The following is a 17,903-nucleotide window of genomic DNA, read 5'->3' as shown; positions in this document are numbered from 1 at the left end:
ATTTCGGCTCCAGAAGGGTAGAATAAAGAGGACCTGTTTTTTATTCATTCATGGGATGTAGGTGTCATTGGCCAGGCCAGCATTTATTGCCCATCCCTAATTGCCCTTGAGAAGGTGGTGGTGAGCTGCCTTCTTGAACCGCTGCAGTCCATTTGGGGTAGGTATACCCACAGTGCTGTTAGGAAGGGAGTTTCAGGATTTTGACCCAGCGACAGTGAAGGAACGGCAATATAGTTCCAAGTCAGGATGGTGTATGACTTGGACGGGAACTTGCAGGTGGTGGTGTTCCCATGTATTTGCTGCCCTTGTCCTTCTAGTTGGTAGAGGTTGCGGGTTTGGGAGGTGCTGTCTAAGGAGCCTTGGTGCGTTGCTGCAGTGCATCTTGTAGATGGTACACACTGCTACCACTGTGCGTCGGTGGTGGAGGGAGTGAATGTTTGTAGATGGTGTGCCAATCAAGCGGGCTGCTTTGTCCTGGATGGTGTCGAGCTTCTTGAGTGTTGTTGGAGCTGCACCCATCCAGGCAAATGGAGAGTATTCCATTACACTCCTGACTTGTGCCTTGTAGATGGTGGAGAGGCTTTGGGGAGTCAGGAGGTGAGTTACTTGCCTCAGGATTCCTAGCCTCTGACCTGCTCTCTTAGATTCTCTCTTGTATAGCAGTACGAAAGCACCATAACTACTGCCAGGAAACTGGGATGGATCTGCACCAGTTGCTGCCCGTGGTCACAAACAGGTTGAAGACTGAGCACATGGAAGCTCTTCCTTTAGCAAAACAGAGCTGGTTCCTGATGGGGAGCATGTATGCTACGTATGTGCAGCCTGTGGTGCCCTCCCTGCACCAATGGGATTCCACCAATGCAGGATGATTCTGGTGAAGTGTGGCGTTCCCTGGTTACAGTGCATTGTTTTTAGCAAACTAGCCAAACAGTCACACAGGATAGTCAATAGACGGTATCACCTTAGCAAAATGGTTGCTATAGCAACTTTTTCCTGCTGGATTCTCGTACTATAAGGATTGCATCTAGCACATTTTACAGCTTTTCAGCTCATAGGTACCAAAACTCTTAATGGATTTTAAATAATTCGTCAGAAGTTAAGACAAAATTCTTAAAGTGGTATTGCTTGGTATTATTCTTGTCTTTTAAATGTACAGGTGTAGATCTGTAATTGGTTTAAACAAATTTTGGAAATGGAAAATACTATCAGTTTACAGACATGAGCTTCGTCAATATCCCGTAATATCAGTAAGCATGCATTGATATAGCAACTGGTTAGATTCAAGCTAGATCAGACAGTTAGTCTGCAAGAGGGAGTTTGTACAGTGACAGTGAGCTGCTGAATGCTAATACAAATGTAAATTTGATCTAAACCCAAATAAAACTATTTTTTCACTATTTGATGTTCAATTACAATGACCCATAAAATAACATAAGGATACAGGTAACAAATATTTTAAATTTCACTTCAGGGTCAAATGTTAATATACAGCAAGTCCCAATCACCCATCGCTGGCTCCCCTCCCCTGTGCTCACTGACCTATTTCAGTTTCCAGTCTGGCAGCATCTCCATTTTAAAACTCTCACCCTTTTTGTTACATCTTTTTTTCTATCTCTCCATGGTCTCGCTACTCCCTAGCTCTGTAATCTCCAGCCCTACAACCCTCTGGAATCTCGGTACTCCTCCACATCTGGCCTCCTGTGCATCCCTGATTTTAATTGCTCCACCATTAGTAGCCACGACTCCAGTTACCTTGACCACAAGCTCTGGAATTACCTCCCGCAACTTCTCCGCCTCTCTCTCCTCCTTTAAGATGCTCCTTAAAACCTACCTATTTAATCAAGCTTTTGGCTGCATGTCATAATGTCTCCCTTCAATGGCTTGGCATCAAACTTTGTTTGATAACACTCCCGTGAAGTGCCTTGGGACATTTTACTACTTTAAAATCTGAATAGAAATGCAAGTTGTTATAGTTGTTGTGTTATATTTCACACAAAATAAAGATGTGGAGTCGATAAAGGGTGTAGAAATTCTACAAGAGATTCTGCAGGCTGGTTCTTTGTTGTCTACAGGCAATGGGCAGTCCGGTTGGGTTGTCAATTCTGGTTGGAGGTGTCATCACACTGCCTCCTGCCTCCATCTGCCCCACTATTGGTCACCTGAAATGTCAATCTTCGCGGCGCACCACCTTCCCGCATTCTTCATGACCGAGTCCTCAGTACCTACTTTTTTTTCCACCCTTTTGGAACTGAAATGGGCAAAAGGGACAAGAGTCAACATTTAATGACATGGGCAGAGACAGATGGTTGGCTTCTGAAAGCAGCAGCAATTTTCCACAAGTCATGCATAAGGATAACATTTAAGTGGGAAGGGAAATCAGTAAAGATGATTTAAAACCCAACCTCACCAGATACCATACTCTTGGCCCTTCACGGTGCCCATCACATGCTCTTCAAAAAAACCATGATTCTTGACTGTCAGTCTTTTCCCGGTGTCCAATATTTGTGTAACTAGTAAACAAAACTGCTCAAAGAAAATTTATTGAAACAGTTTTTGTAATGTCCCTATGATGTTCCCTCCGGGGTCGCTCCAAGCAGTGTCCTAGGGACTTGTCTTCAATTCCTGGAGACTCCAGGGCAATCCTGGAGGGTTAGCAACCCTGCAGCCTGGTGCTGTTCTGTAGAGGCTAGGAAGACTCTAGGGTTAAAGCCTGGGAAGTGATGGACATTGCAATTGTCTTCAGAATTTGAAAAAGAATACAAACTAGCCAGGATTCCTACAGCTGATTGCTGTTTATGGACTCCCGCTGGAAAATGAGTGTGTGTGAATGCTGAGCGAGGATGAGACCATGCTTGACTGATCCCCATGGGCAGGTCAGCTGCTGCCACGTAGGGTTGAAATTCTGTAGTGTTACAAGTTCCTTAGCTGTGGCTCAGGGGGTAGCACTCTTACCTTCTGAGTCAGGAAGGTTGTGAGATCAAGTTCCATGCCAGAGACTTGAGCAAAATCTAGGCTGGCATGCCAGTGCAATACTGAGGGAATGCTGGAGGTGCTGTCTCTCAGATAAGATGTCAAACAAGGCCCTATCTGCCCTCTCTATTCAAGATTCAACTAAAGATCCCATGACATGATTCTAAAGGAAAGCAGAGGGAATTTTCCCTGGTGTTCTGGCCAACATTTACTCATAAAACAGGTTGTTACTGCGGGACCTTGCTGTATGCAAATTGGCTATTTCCTGCAGTGATTTCATGGGCTGCAAAACATTTTGGGACATCTTGAGTGTGTGAAAGGCACTATGTAAATGCAAGTCTTTCTTTTTGTGCATTGATTGACTGATCTGAACCAAAACACATAAAAATGGTCAATGATGAGAAAAAGCTCTTTTACCCAGTCAAAGCTGTCACTCTCATATTCTAGCTCACCCAGCCTAGCATCTAGCTCTGTGTTATGAATGCCTGGCAATCTGTCATTTATCAGTCTTTGCATGAAGAACTTCCTTCTGCTACCTGATCTAAATTTATTTTCCACTAGCTCATATTTATAATCTGCGGTCCCGCTGGCCTGTTTTATTTTAAAGTAATAGTCAAGATTCACCTTATCCTAGTCATTTAATATAATTCAGTGAGGCCCTTCTTTAACCATCTAGTATATAAGTTGCAGAAACCGGTCTCTTTTAACCTTCCTTTATAGTTCCTTCCTCTCAACCTTGGAATCATTATGCGTTTACACATTCCTTTTTGTAGTGTATTGGGCAGGACCGTACACAAAGCTTGACAGTGGTCTCGTCTGTGGATTACACAGCCCCAGAATAACCTTAATAGACTTGGTCTGGCTATAAATATCCCAACAACTTATTACCTTCTAAATTACCTCGCCACATTGTCTAGACACTGACAGTGATGAGCCCACTATTTCTCCCAGGCTCCTTCTGAACCTCCCTCTGCTAATTCTGTTCCATTCGTTTTGCACTAACGATGCACATTTTTTAAACCAATGTGCAATACTGTTTCCATTGTCAGTATGAAAATTTATCATCCATTATTTTCACAAGCCAGCTATGTTTTGCTATGGATAGCATGCAGGAGGGCAAAGTTTGTAAATCAGTGTAAAAACTGTGCTAAATATTTTTCATTTGCCCGCTCCACATGAAGTGAAGGAAAGGTTGGTCAGACTGGGCTTGTTTTCACTGGACTTTAGAAGAGTGAGGGGAGACTTGCTTGAAGTTTATAAGATCCTGAATGGTCTTGACAGGGTGTATGTGGAGAGGATGTTTCTTATTGTGGGTGAGTCCAGAACCAGGGGCACTGTTTTAAAATTAGGGGTCACCCTCTTAGGACAGAGATGAGGAGAATTTTTTTCTCTCAGAGGGTTGTGCGACTTTGGAACTCTCTGCCTCAGAAGATGGTGGAGGCGGGATCATTGAATATTTTTAAGGCGGAGGTAGATAGATTCCTGTTAGGCAAGGGAATCAAAGGTTATCGGGGGTAGATGGAACTGTGGAATTCGAAACACAAACAGATCAGCCATGATCTTATTGTATGGTGGAGCAGGCTCGAGGGGCTGAATGGCCTACTTCTGCTCCTAATGCGTATGTTAGTATGGTTGTATATTCGTAAGTAACCTATCCGCTTGTTTTATAGCCTGAATCTCTTTCTGAAAGAGTGCTTATTTAAAGTGCCATCGAAGACATAGTGGTGTATGGTACATCCCAACAAGCTGGAGTACAGTGGGAAGTCTTCTCTGTTTCACTCCCTGAGTCTCACTACAATTTACCTAGATACTCAGCAAAGGCACACACCAGATCGTAGAGGGTGTGAGGTTCACTCACAGGAGTGCTTAGTGATATTGAAACCCTGTAGAATACCAAACATGAGTAAATAAGAATTATAACTGCATTGAAGACTGAGATATCTGGGCTCTTAGGAGAGACATCTGACTCATGAGCCACAATTTGACAATCCTTTGCCATACACAGATTCCCATAGATTTGACTTTCATTTTAAAGAAGGTTTTCATGTGGAACCTTATCAAAAGTCTTCTATAAGTCTACGTAAAACTGCACCACAGGGTATTCTACAGTGCCAGCTGAAGAATCCCCAAAATATTACCATATTTCGAAGTTCTAACATCAATTTTTCTGTCATTGATTTCATTGGAAAAAATTAAAACTTCTCCCTGATAAAGGCCTATAGTTTCCTGCTTTCTGTCTCCCTCCTTTCTTGAATAAAGGCATTACATTTGCAGTTTTCCAATCCACCAGGACCTTTCCAGAATCTAGGGAAATTTGGAAGATTACAACCAATGCATCTACTATCTCTGCAGCTATTTCTTTTAAGACCCTAGGATGCAGGCCATCAGGCCCAGGGGACTTGTCAGCCTTTAGTCCCATACGTTTGCCTAGTACTTTTTTACTAGTGATAATGATTGTTTTTAGTTCCTTTTGCTGCATGGTTTTCTACTATTATTGGGATGTTTTTAGTGTCATCTACCATGAAGACAGATACAGAATATTTGTTCAATATCTCTGAACTTTTCTTGTTCCCCATTATTAATTCCACAGTTTACTCTAGCTAGTCTCTTCCTTTTTATATACTTGTTGAAGCTCTTACTGTCTGTTTTTATATTTCTTGCTGGTTTACCCTCAATCTATTTTCTTCCTTTTTTTAGTCATCGTTTGCTAGTTTCTAAAATTTTCCCAATCTTCTGGCCTACCACTAATCTTCACAAGATTGTATGTCTTTTCTTTCAATTTGATATCATCCTTAACTTCCTTAGTTAGCCACGGATGGTTCATCCTTCTCATACAGTCTTTCTCAATTAACTATATCTTTGTAGAAAATTATGAAATATTTTCTTAAATGCCTGTCACTGCTTATCTACTGTCTTACCTTTTAATCTAGTTTCCCAGTCCACTTTAGCCAACTGTGTCTTCAAAGCTTTGTAATTGCCTTTACCTTTACGACACTAGTTTCATATCCAAGCTTCTGACCCTCAAACTGTATATGAAATTCTATCATGTTATGATCACTCTTCCCTAGAGGATCCTTTGCTATGAGATCATTAATTAATCCTGTCTCATTATGCATTACCAGCTCTGCTTTATAGTAGTAAATATTCCTTTTCTCCTCTGAGTTTTATGCCCTGGTCTGTTGTCAGAACGAGACGGAAAATGCGACCAGCCTGCTCAACTCAACTCTGTACTGCTAGCCTTTGAAGAACATAAGAACATAAGAAATAGGAGCAGGAGTAGGCCATTCAGCCACTCAAGCTTGCCCCACCATTCAATAAAATCATGGCTGATCTGCCCCAGACCTTAACTCCTCTTTCGTGCCAGCTCCCCATAGCCCTCAACTCCCAAATATTTCAAAAATCTATCTACCTCCGTTCAGTGATCTAACCTCCACAACTCTCTGGGGTGGAGAATTTCAGACATGCCCTACACTCTGAGAGAAGAAATTCCTTCGCATCTCAGTTTTAAATGAGTGTCCCCTTATCCTGTAACTATATCCCCTAGTTCGAGATTCCCCCACTAGTGGAAACATTTTCTCAACATCTACCCTGTCAAGTCCCCTCAGAATCTTGTCTGTTTCAATAAGATCACCCTTCATTCTTCTAAACTCTAATGAATAAAGGCCTAACCTGTTTAGCCATTCTTGATAAGTCAACCCCTTCACCTCAGGAATCAGCCTAGTGAATCTCTTTTGAACTGCCTCCAATGCCCGTATATCCTTTCTTAAATATGGGGACCAAAACTGTACACAGTACTCCAGATGCGGCCTCACCAACACCCTCTACAGCTGTAACAAGACTTCCCTATTTTTAAACTCCAACCCCCTAGCAATAAAGGCCAAAGTTTCATTTGCTTTCTTAATTACTTGCAGCACCTGCATGCTAACTTTTTGTGTTTCATGCACAAGAACACCCAGATCCCTCTGTGCTGCACTTTTTTGGAGTCTCTCTCCATTTAAATAATAGTCTGCCTTTTGATTCTTCCTACCAAAGTGCATGACCTCACACTTTCCTACATTAAACTCCATCTGTCAAGTTTTTGCCCACTCACTCAACCTACCTATATCCCCTTGTGGATTCCTTATATCCTCATCACAACATGCCCTCCCACCTATTTTTGTATTGTCAGCAAATCTGAATATATTACACTCTGCCCCCTCCTCCAAGTCATTAATATAGATAGTAAATAATTGAGGCCCTAGGATTGATCCTTGTGGCACTCCACTAGTTACATCTTTCCAAACTGAAAAAGACCCATTAATCCCGACTCTCTGTCTTGTGTGAGTTAAGCAATCTTCAATCCATGCTAATACATTACCCCCAATACCGTGAGCTCCTATCTTGTGCAATAATCTTTTATGTGGCACCTTATCGAATGCCTTATGGAAATCTAAATACACTACATCTACTGGTTCCCCCTTTATCAACTCTGCTTGTTATATCCTCAAAGAGCTCTAGCAAATTTGTCAAACATGATTTCCCTTTCACAAAACCATGTTGACTCTGTTTGATTGCATTAAGCTTTTCTAAATGTCCTGCTATTTCTTCCTTGATAATGGACTCTAGCATTTTCCCAACGACCGATGTTAGGCTGACTGGCCTATAGTTTCCTGCTTTTTGTCTCCCTCCCTTCTTGAACAGGGGCATCACATTAGCGGTTTCCTAATCCACTGGGACCCTCCTGGAATCCAGTGAGTTCTGGAATATTTTGACCAATGTCTCCACTATCTCTGCAGCCACTTCCTTTAAAACCCTTGGATGTAGGCAATTAGGTCCTGGTGACTTGTCTGCCTTTAGTCCCATTAGTTTGTCAAATACTTTGTCCCTCATAATAGAGACTGTTACAAGATCTTTCCTCCCATTGGCTCATTGCTTATCTGCTATCTGTGGATCGAAGATTGCCTAGACCAAGTTGCTTAGGGCTGTCTGTGCAAATGTAAGGTGTTGCTCACAGAAAACAGCCAAAGAAACAAAAAATTCTCATTAAGTGATGCGGCTCAATGCACTCTTTCAAAGTGTGGGACATTTGGGAAACTGTGAATACATCAAATATAGAATGTCTTGGATTGGAAGACTGAAACCTTTTCACTGAAGATGTACATGAACCACTTTGGAGGAAAGTACAGATGAGCACTTGCCAAACTTTGTACATTCTCTCAAGGGAAAAGAAAGGAAGACTTAGAGAAAGACAACTGCTGTCACACAAATATGAACCATGTAAGCTTCTTCAATTCTCTTTTGTTACTTTCCTTCCTCCCCTGAGGAGACACACAAGATCAAAGCTTAGAAATTGTTTGACTTTGCACGCTGTTGGGTGTTAACAGCACAATATAAATGAGTTTCAGAAATAGATTCTTTGATCGAAAAGTGTTTCTGTGATGCACAATGACAAACTGGGCATGAAGGAGGTGTTCAGGTAAACTAGACTTAATCTAAGTATTTCCTTGTTCGACTCCAATTTGCTTGTCTATTTTTCCTAAGTAAAGATGCATAGAACTACGCATAGAACTATGAGGCATCACAAATCTGTACCAGAGAGCGTGAACTGGAACCGGGTACTGGAACAGATGTAGCCTCAGAGAAGCTGGGATTTAGAAATGGAAACAAAGCATGTGCCAACTGCAGGTCAGTCAGCATCTGAAAGCGAATAATAGGTTTATTTTTCAGCTAACAACTCATCACCAGAACGTGCAATTGGGTACGACAAACTCCTTTATAGGAGAGGCTAAACCAGCACAAAGCGAGGAGGGTGAAGAGGCGAGAACAGGTGAGGTCAGGAGGTCAGGCAGTCATTTCTGTTTAGATTTAGAAATGACAGATTGTGTATAGTCTGCGTCTTTTTAAGTCAATTCATAAATTGAGAAAGGGTCAAATTATTAAGCAGTGCTGTAAATTCTCCCTTTTCATTCACATCAAGCATCATCTGTACTCATTTGCATTAATATTAAACCTCATCTAGTTCCCCATTAACACTGGGTATTGTCTGTTCTTTCCTTCATTAACACTGGGTTTTGGCAGTCGTGCCTTCAGCTTCCTGAGCCCCAAACCCAGGAATTTCCTTCCTACACCTCTCTGCCTTTCTACCTCTCTCTCTTCCTTGAAGATACTCCTTAAAACCTACCACTTTGACCAAGCTTTTGGTCATCTTCCCTAATATCTCCTTATGTGGTTTGGTGTCATACTTTGCTTAATTAGGCGTCTGTGAAGCACCTTGGGATATTTTATTATGTTAAAGGTTCTATATAAATACAAGTGGATGTTGTTTGTTGTTATTAACATTGGGATTTGTCTGTCCTCTCCTTAAATTTAATGGGAATAATGTAGTGTCAAATGTGAAGAAGGACAGATTGATGTAAAGCTGGAAGAAGCTGGGATGGAAATAGATTCTGTCCGAGTGAAATGAATTGACTATTGACAGCTGGTTGACTTGGATCGGATCACATGCAATAATGATGTTCACAAATAGTTTCAAGAATAACATAAAAGATCTATAACCATTTCCCCCATCCCACCAACCCCCCCCCCCCCCCCCCCCCCCACCAGCTGTTAACCAACCTTCTTAAATGTGTTTTTGGCCTATTCTGGAACCCGATTTTAAAATGACGTTGTTTGAAAAGAAACCATCGTTTCGGGTTTGAAGTGTAGGCCTTGTGGATAGTCCAAGAAATATTGGCTTAGATTTCCTTCTTTGAAGTGAATTGAAAGCCAGATTTTGAATGAATTTTCAATGGCAACCGTGCCAAGTACCCGAGATAAGATTTCATTGCCTCAGAAATAGGCAGTAAGGAGCTAACAACAAAAATGTGATTCATTACCAGTGCTGCACACCGCTATTCTCTTAAATCAGGGGCCCTGTTGCATTACTCATATGGAGTGAAGATTAAGTGTGGTCTTCAGGTGAAGCAGATTTAACTCAATCTCCACTTTAATGCCATACGCTCTGTCCTTAATTTAATATAGTACTTTATCTTAATATTATTTACAGTTCAATTGCAAAACTTAGGAAAATTTGAGAAGCAAAGTATTTATTGAAACAGGCCCTTCAGCCCACCCAGTCTGTGCCAACCAACAACCACCCATTTATATTAATCCCATATTCCCTACCTACACTAGGGGCAATTTACAATGGCCAATTTACCTATCAACCTGCAAGTCTTTGGCTGTGGGAGGAAACCTGAGCACCTGGCAGAAACCCACATGATCACAGGGAGAACTTGCAAATTCTGCACAGACAGTACCCAGAACTGAACCAGGGTTAGTAGATCTGTGAGGCTGCAGTGCTAACCACTGTGCTTGTTTGGAGCACAGGAGTTTCCCTGCAGTACAGACTGAGGAGTTGGGAAACGCAAAAGGTGTTGGGCTACAGTTCAGGCAGGAGGAGGTAATTACAGCGTGACATATTTACATAAGCACATTCCATCATAAATGGGGACATAGGATTTTATAATGGAAGTGCAGGGAGATGTAAGATTTTTGATACATGATAGATATAGATGGATAGATGATCATGTCAACTGATGAAAATGCCCAGTAACGCAACAGATTTTGTCCTTTCAAACTTGGATTGTGTCTGCAGAAAGTACTTTACAGTATTGTGGAATTTTACAGCACAGAAGGAAGCCATTCAGCCCATCATGCCTCTGCCAGCTCTCTGAAAGAATGAGCCTCTTAACCCAATTCCTCTGCCTTTTCCCCAAACCATTGAAACAATGTATTTTCCAGTATTTATCCATTTCAAATAATTATGGATTTTGCTTCCACCACTATTTCTGGTCAGGGATTCCCATGACTAGCAATGGGAGAGATTTTGTTCGAGAAGATAGGGAGAAATTGTTTCCATTGGCTGGAGAATATGTTACCAGAGGAGGCAGATTTAAGATAATTGGCATAAAATCCAGAGGGAAATGAGGAGAAATTTATTTATGCAGCGAGTATGATTTGGAATATGCCACCCAAAAGGATGGTAGAAGGAGATTCAGTAGTAACTTTCAAAAAAGAATTGGATGTGTATCTAAAAAGGAAAAATTTGCAGGGCTATGGAGAAAAAGCAGGGGAGTGGGGCTGACACAGGCACGATGGGCTGAATGGCCAAATTTTGTGCTGTATGACTCTATGATTCTATTCTGTGCAAAGAAAAATCTCCTATCTTTTGTTTTGTTCTTTTGGTGACAATCTCAAATTTATCCCCTCTAGTTACTGACTCACTGACGAGAGAAATAGCTTTTCCAGTTCATTTCATCAAAACCTTTCCTCATTTTGAATGCCTATATTTGATCTACATAACACTTGGGCAAAGTAATTGGAAAAGCAACGCAAAGGTGATGAATTAAGCACATTGCACTAGAAGCACACTGACACACAGTGAAGTGGACTGGCTTTTAAGTATGATTTTTTTTCTATTATGTATTGGAATTGATGGGTTGAATAAACCCAGTGACAACTTTAAATCATGAATAATTTGTTAGATAGTGTCTCTTAAATTAGCACTTGCATTATTTCTTAATGGAACTTTCAAAGCCCAATTTAACAGCCATAATGAGATCTTGTGTACTCTTCTATTTAGCTCAACCTTCTCTGAAATCAGAACCAGGATTTTATCCTGGCAACGGGGGTCCTGGCAGTGTGCTGGAAGGCATGGGGAGATCCCTCTGTTGGACAGCTGGTCCAATTTAATGGCTGGCAGCCAATTATCTGCCCATCGTCCCTTTAAGGATGAGCTCCTGCCTCCAGAGCTGCTGGCCAATTGGAGGGCCAGCAGCTCTGCAGTACTGGCAGTACCATCGGGAGCAGTGGCCACTGCTGGTATTGCAGGAGGCCTGCAATGCCGAAGATGTTGGAGATCCCAGAACACAAGTAAGTGAGATTAGGGTCGCTGGGGCCTATCAGGCAGGCCCCGGCAACGGGGTCGGGGGGAGTCTTGCCATGGGGGCAGTCATCACAGTTGTGGGGGGTGCACTCTGGGGGCAACGGATTGCCCCAGTGGAGGGACCCCCTTGAGCCCACTAGGAGGTTACCAGGTCTCACTTGCTGGTGCCTCCACGTGGCTGCAGGCCCCTTCGCTTCCCTGCCCCAGACAAAATGGCAGGGGGCCAGGACAATGTCACCCTTTGCCATTGTGTGTAACTTTCCCAACTCCATTCCCTGTCCCAGCAGTTATGGAGAGGTATGTGTAAATTACATAGAATGTACAGCACAGAAAGACGCCATTTGGCCCAATTGGCGTGTGCCATTTTTATGCTCCAAAGGAGCCTCCTCCTGTCCTACTACATCTCACCCCATCAGCATAACCTCTATTCCTTCCTCCCTCATGTACGTATCTAGTTTCCCTTTAAATGCATCTATGCTATTCATCTCAACTACTCCATGTGGCAGTGAGTTCCACATGCTACCCACTCACTGGGACCAGAATTTGGGAGGTTTGCTCCAGTTATGCATTAAAGATGGCTTGTTATTTTATTCTGAAGCTGTGGGACCTCACAGTTGCTTCCTAATTAAATTGCATCAAGTTTAGGCAGGCGCCAAAAATACTGTGGCCATTTTATCTCTGAACTTCTCTCTTTTAAACGTCTAAACACACCATCCTGCACATTCTTTATCCTCTCTGCAGCTGTACTGCATTCAAATTGAGACTCATCGCACCACGTTCTAGTCTAACTCCTTCTTTAGGACTTTAAAATGGGCCAAATTTAGACACCATGCCTCATGAGGTGATAATAGGGCAGATGGCCAAAAGCTTGGTCAAAGAGGTAGGTTTTAAGGAGTGGCTTAAAGGAAGAAAGTGGGGTAGAGAGGTGGAGTGGTTTAGAGAGGGAATTCCAGAGCTTGGGGTCTTGGCATCTAGAGGCATGGCCACCAATGGTAAGGGCAATTAGGGATGGGCAATGATTGCTGATCTAACCGGTGACATCCACATTCCATAAAAAAGGCCAATCCAGAGAATCCATGATTGTCTGAGGACCATCTTCTGACATTCCCTGACAGACATTTTGTTATCAGACCATCCAAATGTCAGGTGGTGCAAATTACAGTGTGATGTACAATCTCCATCCAGTGAGCCGATACAATGCAGCTTTGCATATAACGAAATGCAAACTGTTTTACTGGCATACACAAAATTTTCTTGAACAGATTTATATACATATGGATTTCACTTAAAAAGGCAGGTCAATACATGAATAAAATATGCGAATAAACTGACTGGCTCCTGCATAGGTTAATCAAATGATCGATACCAGGTTTGTTTTCTCTCAAGGGATGAATATTTCATTCACTGTTCGCAGTTGCAAATCTACTATTTGCTAATTAGAATTTGAACCATTCAACTGAAGGAATTAAATTTGAATTTCTAAGTCAGAAAACTTGCCAGTCAAGATAACTAAGTGCTAAGTGGAATATCAGCCCAAAATACCGAGCTTTGGTAAACCTGGCAGGTTGAGCTGGCCAAGAGCCAGACATTGATTGACTTCAGATTGGGTTGCTTGCCAAACACCAAACTGTACTCTTTGGTATGTGTTACAACTGAGGCAGGAGGAGTACACTGTTAATTCAGTCCCACTTCTCCACGGGTCACAGCATATCAATAAAATTTTCCAACTTACCAAAAACAGCCAATTAGATGTTCTATTTGTCTCCAGAATAAAGCACACCAACCCGGTTTCTTTAATCAACAACAAAATTAACTATTTATTATAAAACCAAGTCTTAACCAATGATGAAGTAACTCGATATATGAATTGAGATATTAAAGCTCCTCATTCTCCCTAGCCATCGTGCACCACACATACATCCAAAAAAAAAGGTTTACAGCTGTTTCATAGGAATGCAAGGAATAATAAAATAACTTTGTCATGATCTGGAAGGAAGATCTTTTGTTAGCGAGGTGTCCCAAAATCAAATAGTTGGATGCCACTTGAAGTCTTTCCAGGCGAGGTCGATGAACAGTCTGTGATGGGTAGGTGCTCAAGGAAATTCAACTGCAGCAGGCTTCACATAGATCTTCCATCAGGGGTGTAGCAACAGGCATCAGTTTCCTGTTACACATTTGATCAAAAGTCATTTTTAAAGAGACAAGATTTCTGCAAGCATTCAGGGTTTCTTAAAAATGCAGGAGGCAACAGTACCACTCTTGATGCAGGGATTCTTTACAGAGAATTAACACTTTTTTGGGGTCTTTTTCTGATCTCCAGGCAGATCAGAATCAAATTTCAGAATGCCTGCTTTTTGTCCAAACTCACTGGCTTTTTAAAGTTCAAAACTGAAACTTCTCTCTCTTGTCACTCAAAGAGTAGCTCTGAGGTCAAACCCCTTACTGGTTTCCTTGAAATTACCTGTATTCCTGTCCTTTTTTACAAATTCAGCTCCTGTTGAACTTCCTTTCAAAGCATCTGTAAAGTTCCGGTGTCTCAATGTCCACTGAAATCTTCTTCAGTTTTTTAAAACACACAGAATCCTAAGTTTTTAATACAAAAACCAAATTCTTGTAACATATGATACAGACAGTAGTGTTGAATTTCAGTTACGTTCCCTTCAAAGTCAATGGACTGGGCTTAGTGTATGTTGTAACAATCAGGAAACCAGGCCGTGGCTGATGTGGTCAGGGCTGATACATCCTTATGCATTCCACAGAGATTCAACCTTTGGTGGAAGTACACGGTGATTATTAACCCAGTAAAATCAGCGAAGGTTCTCTCGATCAACTTGCGGGTGAGCTTTTTGCAAATATAGCACTTCCAATCTCTTGGAACTCTGTGTGCTCCAAAGGAGAACTACACTACACAAACTGAAAGCTTTAGTGGTTTTTGGCTCTGTACTAGTTAAAAAAAAGAATGACTTACATTTATATAGCTCCTTTCACAACCTCAGGACATCCCAAAGTGCTTTACAGCCAATGAACTATATAGAAGTGTAATCACTGTTTTAATGTAGGAAACGCAGCAGCCAATTTGCATTGGGCAAGCTCCCACAAACAGCAATGTGATAATAACCAGATAATCTGCTTTCATGATGTTGAGATAAATATTGGGTCAGACACCAGGGATAACCCCCCTACACTTCTTCAAAAAAGAGCATGGGACCCTTAATGTCCAACTAACAAGGCAAATGGGCCTTGGTTTAGCTTCTCAGCTGGAAAACAGTACCACCAAGAGTGCAGAACTCCCTCAGTGCTGGAGGGCCAGCCTAAATTTTGCATTCACGTTCTGGAGTGAGTCTTGAACCCACAGCCTTCTAACTTAGAGATGAGAGTGCTACTTACCAAGCCACAGCTGACATACCAGCTAAAGCCAGCTATTCTGGGATAACCATTGATTTCAGAACTGCTCTCAGATCCAGTGAGGACTTCCATTCCACAGTTTTGGGATCCTAGTGAATCACTACCCTGAACTTTAAATCAGCTGGAATATATCAGAAACCAGCAATGGATGTCTCTAATATTGGCCAATTCCTTCTTGTCTAATTTAGCTGCTAATGCAAACTGGCTGTAATTGTCCGATTACCGAAAGACATGTTACGCACTGCATTAACAGTTTGCCTAAGCCCCTAATATAATCAAGATGCAGCTTTCAATAGTGTAGATAATTTGCATTATTAGATTGTATTTCAGAACTGTTTTATATGGCACTTACACTGCGTTTACAGGTCTGGGTTTGGCAGTGACCAAGTGTAGGAGGAACACCCCTTGAGCTGTGAATAGTGCATCATTTGCCAGGAGGGAGTGCTGTGCCAGTAGACTTAAAACTTAGACAGATTTTAACAACCTGAGGTTAGACTTTGAGGGCCTGAGTTTCCTGCATTCCCCTCTTCCACCATAGTACTGGGCAGTTACAGCCCAACAAAAGTGTACAGCACCTGCCCAGATCCAAGTTTGCTTACATTTCCTGTCTCCCCCCCAGCACAGGCCCATATTCCAGCAGAGCCTAGTATCAGATAACTGGGGAGGAAACTTAACCCAGTTACAATCCTGAGGGACTTCAGCAGCTGGAAGGCCCCAGCCCTACATATCGAGTTGGAAGACTCCATCAAAACTCTTTCACTTACCTTCTCAGTCCCGCTTTGGTTTGCTATCTCTGTTATATATAGGGGTTGTCAACCCTCTGAAATTATCCTAGAGTCTCTAGGAATTGAAGATTAATATCCAGGACACTGCTGCGAGCAACCCAGGAGAAAAATCAGAGCAGCATTGAATAAAATTGTGTTTTTTCAAAAAAAAATTTTGAACACTTTTGATTACTGGTTATAAAAATATTGGAGTCGGGGGGCAACAGCTGTTTCAAAAACAGTCACGATTAATCCAATTGGGTAACAAAGAGATTGATCCTTTTCCAATTGGCTGTGGGAAGGAAATACACCTGGAGGATGGACCAATGGCAGGAGTGTGGGGGAGGTCATGTGTTGAAGCCTTCAGAAATACACCCAACCACAGTTGGCAACCCTAGTTATAAGGCTTTTCTATCTTGCAATCAGTAGCATATTATGGCATTTTCAGTACAGCAGTATCAGGCAAACCCCCATCTGCCAAGACTGAGGCACACATTATTTCGCCACATGAACAGAAACTGAGTGGAAGTATATGTGCATAATACCAGACAATGTTGAAACAATGGGGGCCCCAGCATTTGCTTCCCAATACACAGAAATGGTCAGACCAGTTTTAGTCACAAGACTATGGCTGTTGCAGAGAATTTGCACTTCCCACAAAGGCTTTTGAAGAGATTGTTCCATATAGGGAGCTAGTCACATGACTAGCCTGCTGGGCAACTTGGGAGTTTTTTAAAAATTTGAACTCCCAACAAAGGGAATTTGAGAGCAGAATGCCATGTGCTCCTGGAACTGAAGCAAGAATATCACATGCCTGTCTGCCTGCTCATCTCTCAAGGAACTGAAACCATTGAAGATATGTGAAACTCAAAGAGAGAAAGGTTTGCCATGTGAACAAAGTTTTAAAAAGATTACTGGGCCCCAATGAAACACTAGAATATAACTTCAATCAAGGACTACAGCGAGCTCGAGAAACAGTAGCTAGATATTGCCTCAAACTGTTCTACTTATCTTTTCTTCTGCTCTTTTCTGTCCGTATTTTGCATGTTTAAATCGTGTGTGCATGCTAGCGTGAGTGTGTCGTATATCTGTAGGCGTGAACCGTATTTGAGTTAAGTTTAAGGTTTAGTAAATTTCATCTTTCTGCTTTAAACCAAAGAAAGCCTGTTTGTGCTCATTTATTTGCCTTATAATTGGAAAGTTGTGATCAAGGATTCACAAAGGGAGAGCTCAAAACACAGTGCATTTAAAATTAAGCCCTGTTACAATAAGACCAGGTGAAGACAGCAAGCGACCCCTAGACACATTGTTGACCTAATCGTAACAACAGACATCTAATTATGAATACAGAATACTGGAATCTTCAAATAACCTTCATAATGAAGATGGGTATTAATTAATTTGGCATTTCAAAAACATTCATTAAAAATTCTTTTGGATATAAATATATATTTTTTTAAAACTGCATTGGAGATGAAAAAATGAATTGCTGTTCTAGTTATTTTGTCAGAGGAGTATGTTTAATCTGTGTCACAGTAAAGGCTGAGAAGGCTCACGTCACTTCACAAATCCTTTTTTCCTTGTGTACTGCAACCACATCAGCATCTAAAACTGAGCGTAGATAAGTTTCTACCCCTTAAGATTTGAACTTTACCTGCAGACATGTCAAAACTAATAAGAAACATTTTGAATCTGCTGAGTTTATCCATTTAACCATTTAAGAACAACAGACACTCAGGACATATAGGTTTAAACCAATAGGAACATAGGAACAGGACTAGGCTATTCAGGCTCCTCAAGCCTATTCAACCATTCAATTAGATCATGGCTGATTTATATCTTCACTTCATCTAGTCGCC

At 41.7% G+C, this 17,903-nt stretch overlaps 1 protein-coding gene across 7 annotated transcripts in view; it reads right to left on the bottom strand.

Moving 5' to 3' along the window:
• Positions 1 to 17,903, bottom strand: part of caskin1 (CASK interacting protein 1) — a 646,418-nt gene that overhangs the window by 194,472 nt on the left and 434,043 nt on the right. The window contains exon 1 of one of the 7 annotated variants that reach the window (XM_068056522.1): positions 14,337 to 14,423. The exons of the other annotated variants lie outside the window; for them this stretch is intronic. The gene's annotated coding sequence lies outside the window, so the exon portion shown is untranslated. Of the gene's footprint in view, positions 1 to 14,336; positions 14,424 to 17,903 lie in introns of those variants that run through there. 7 annotated transcript variants of the gene reach the window in all.

The sequence above is a fragment of the Heterodontus francisci genome, chromosome 24 (genome assembly GCF_036365525.1).
Source record: "Heterodontus francisci isolate sHetFra1 chromosome 24, sHetFra1.hap1, whole genome shotgun sequence".
Lineage (NCBI taxonomy): Eukaryota > Metazoa > Chordata > Chondrichthyes > Heterodontiformes > Heterodontidae > Heterodontus > Heterodontus francisci.
Note: the sequence above shows the minus strand (reverse complement) of the source record. Positions and strands in the feature narration are given on the sequence as shown.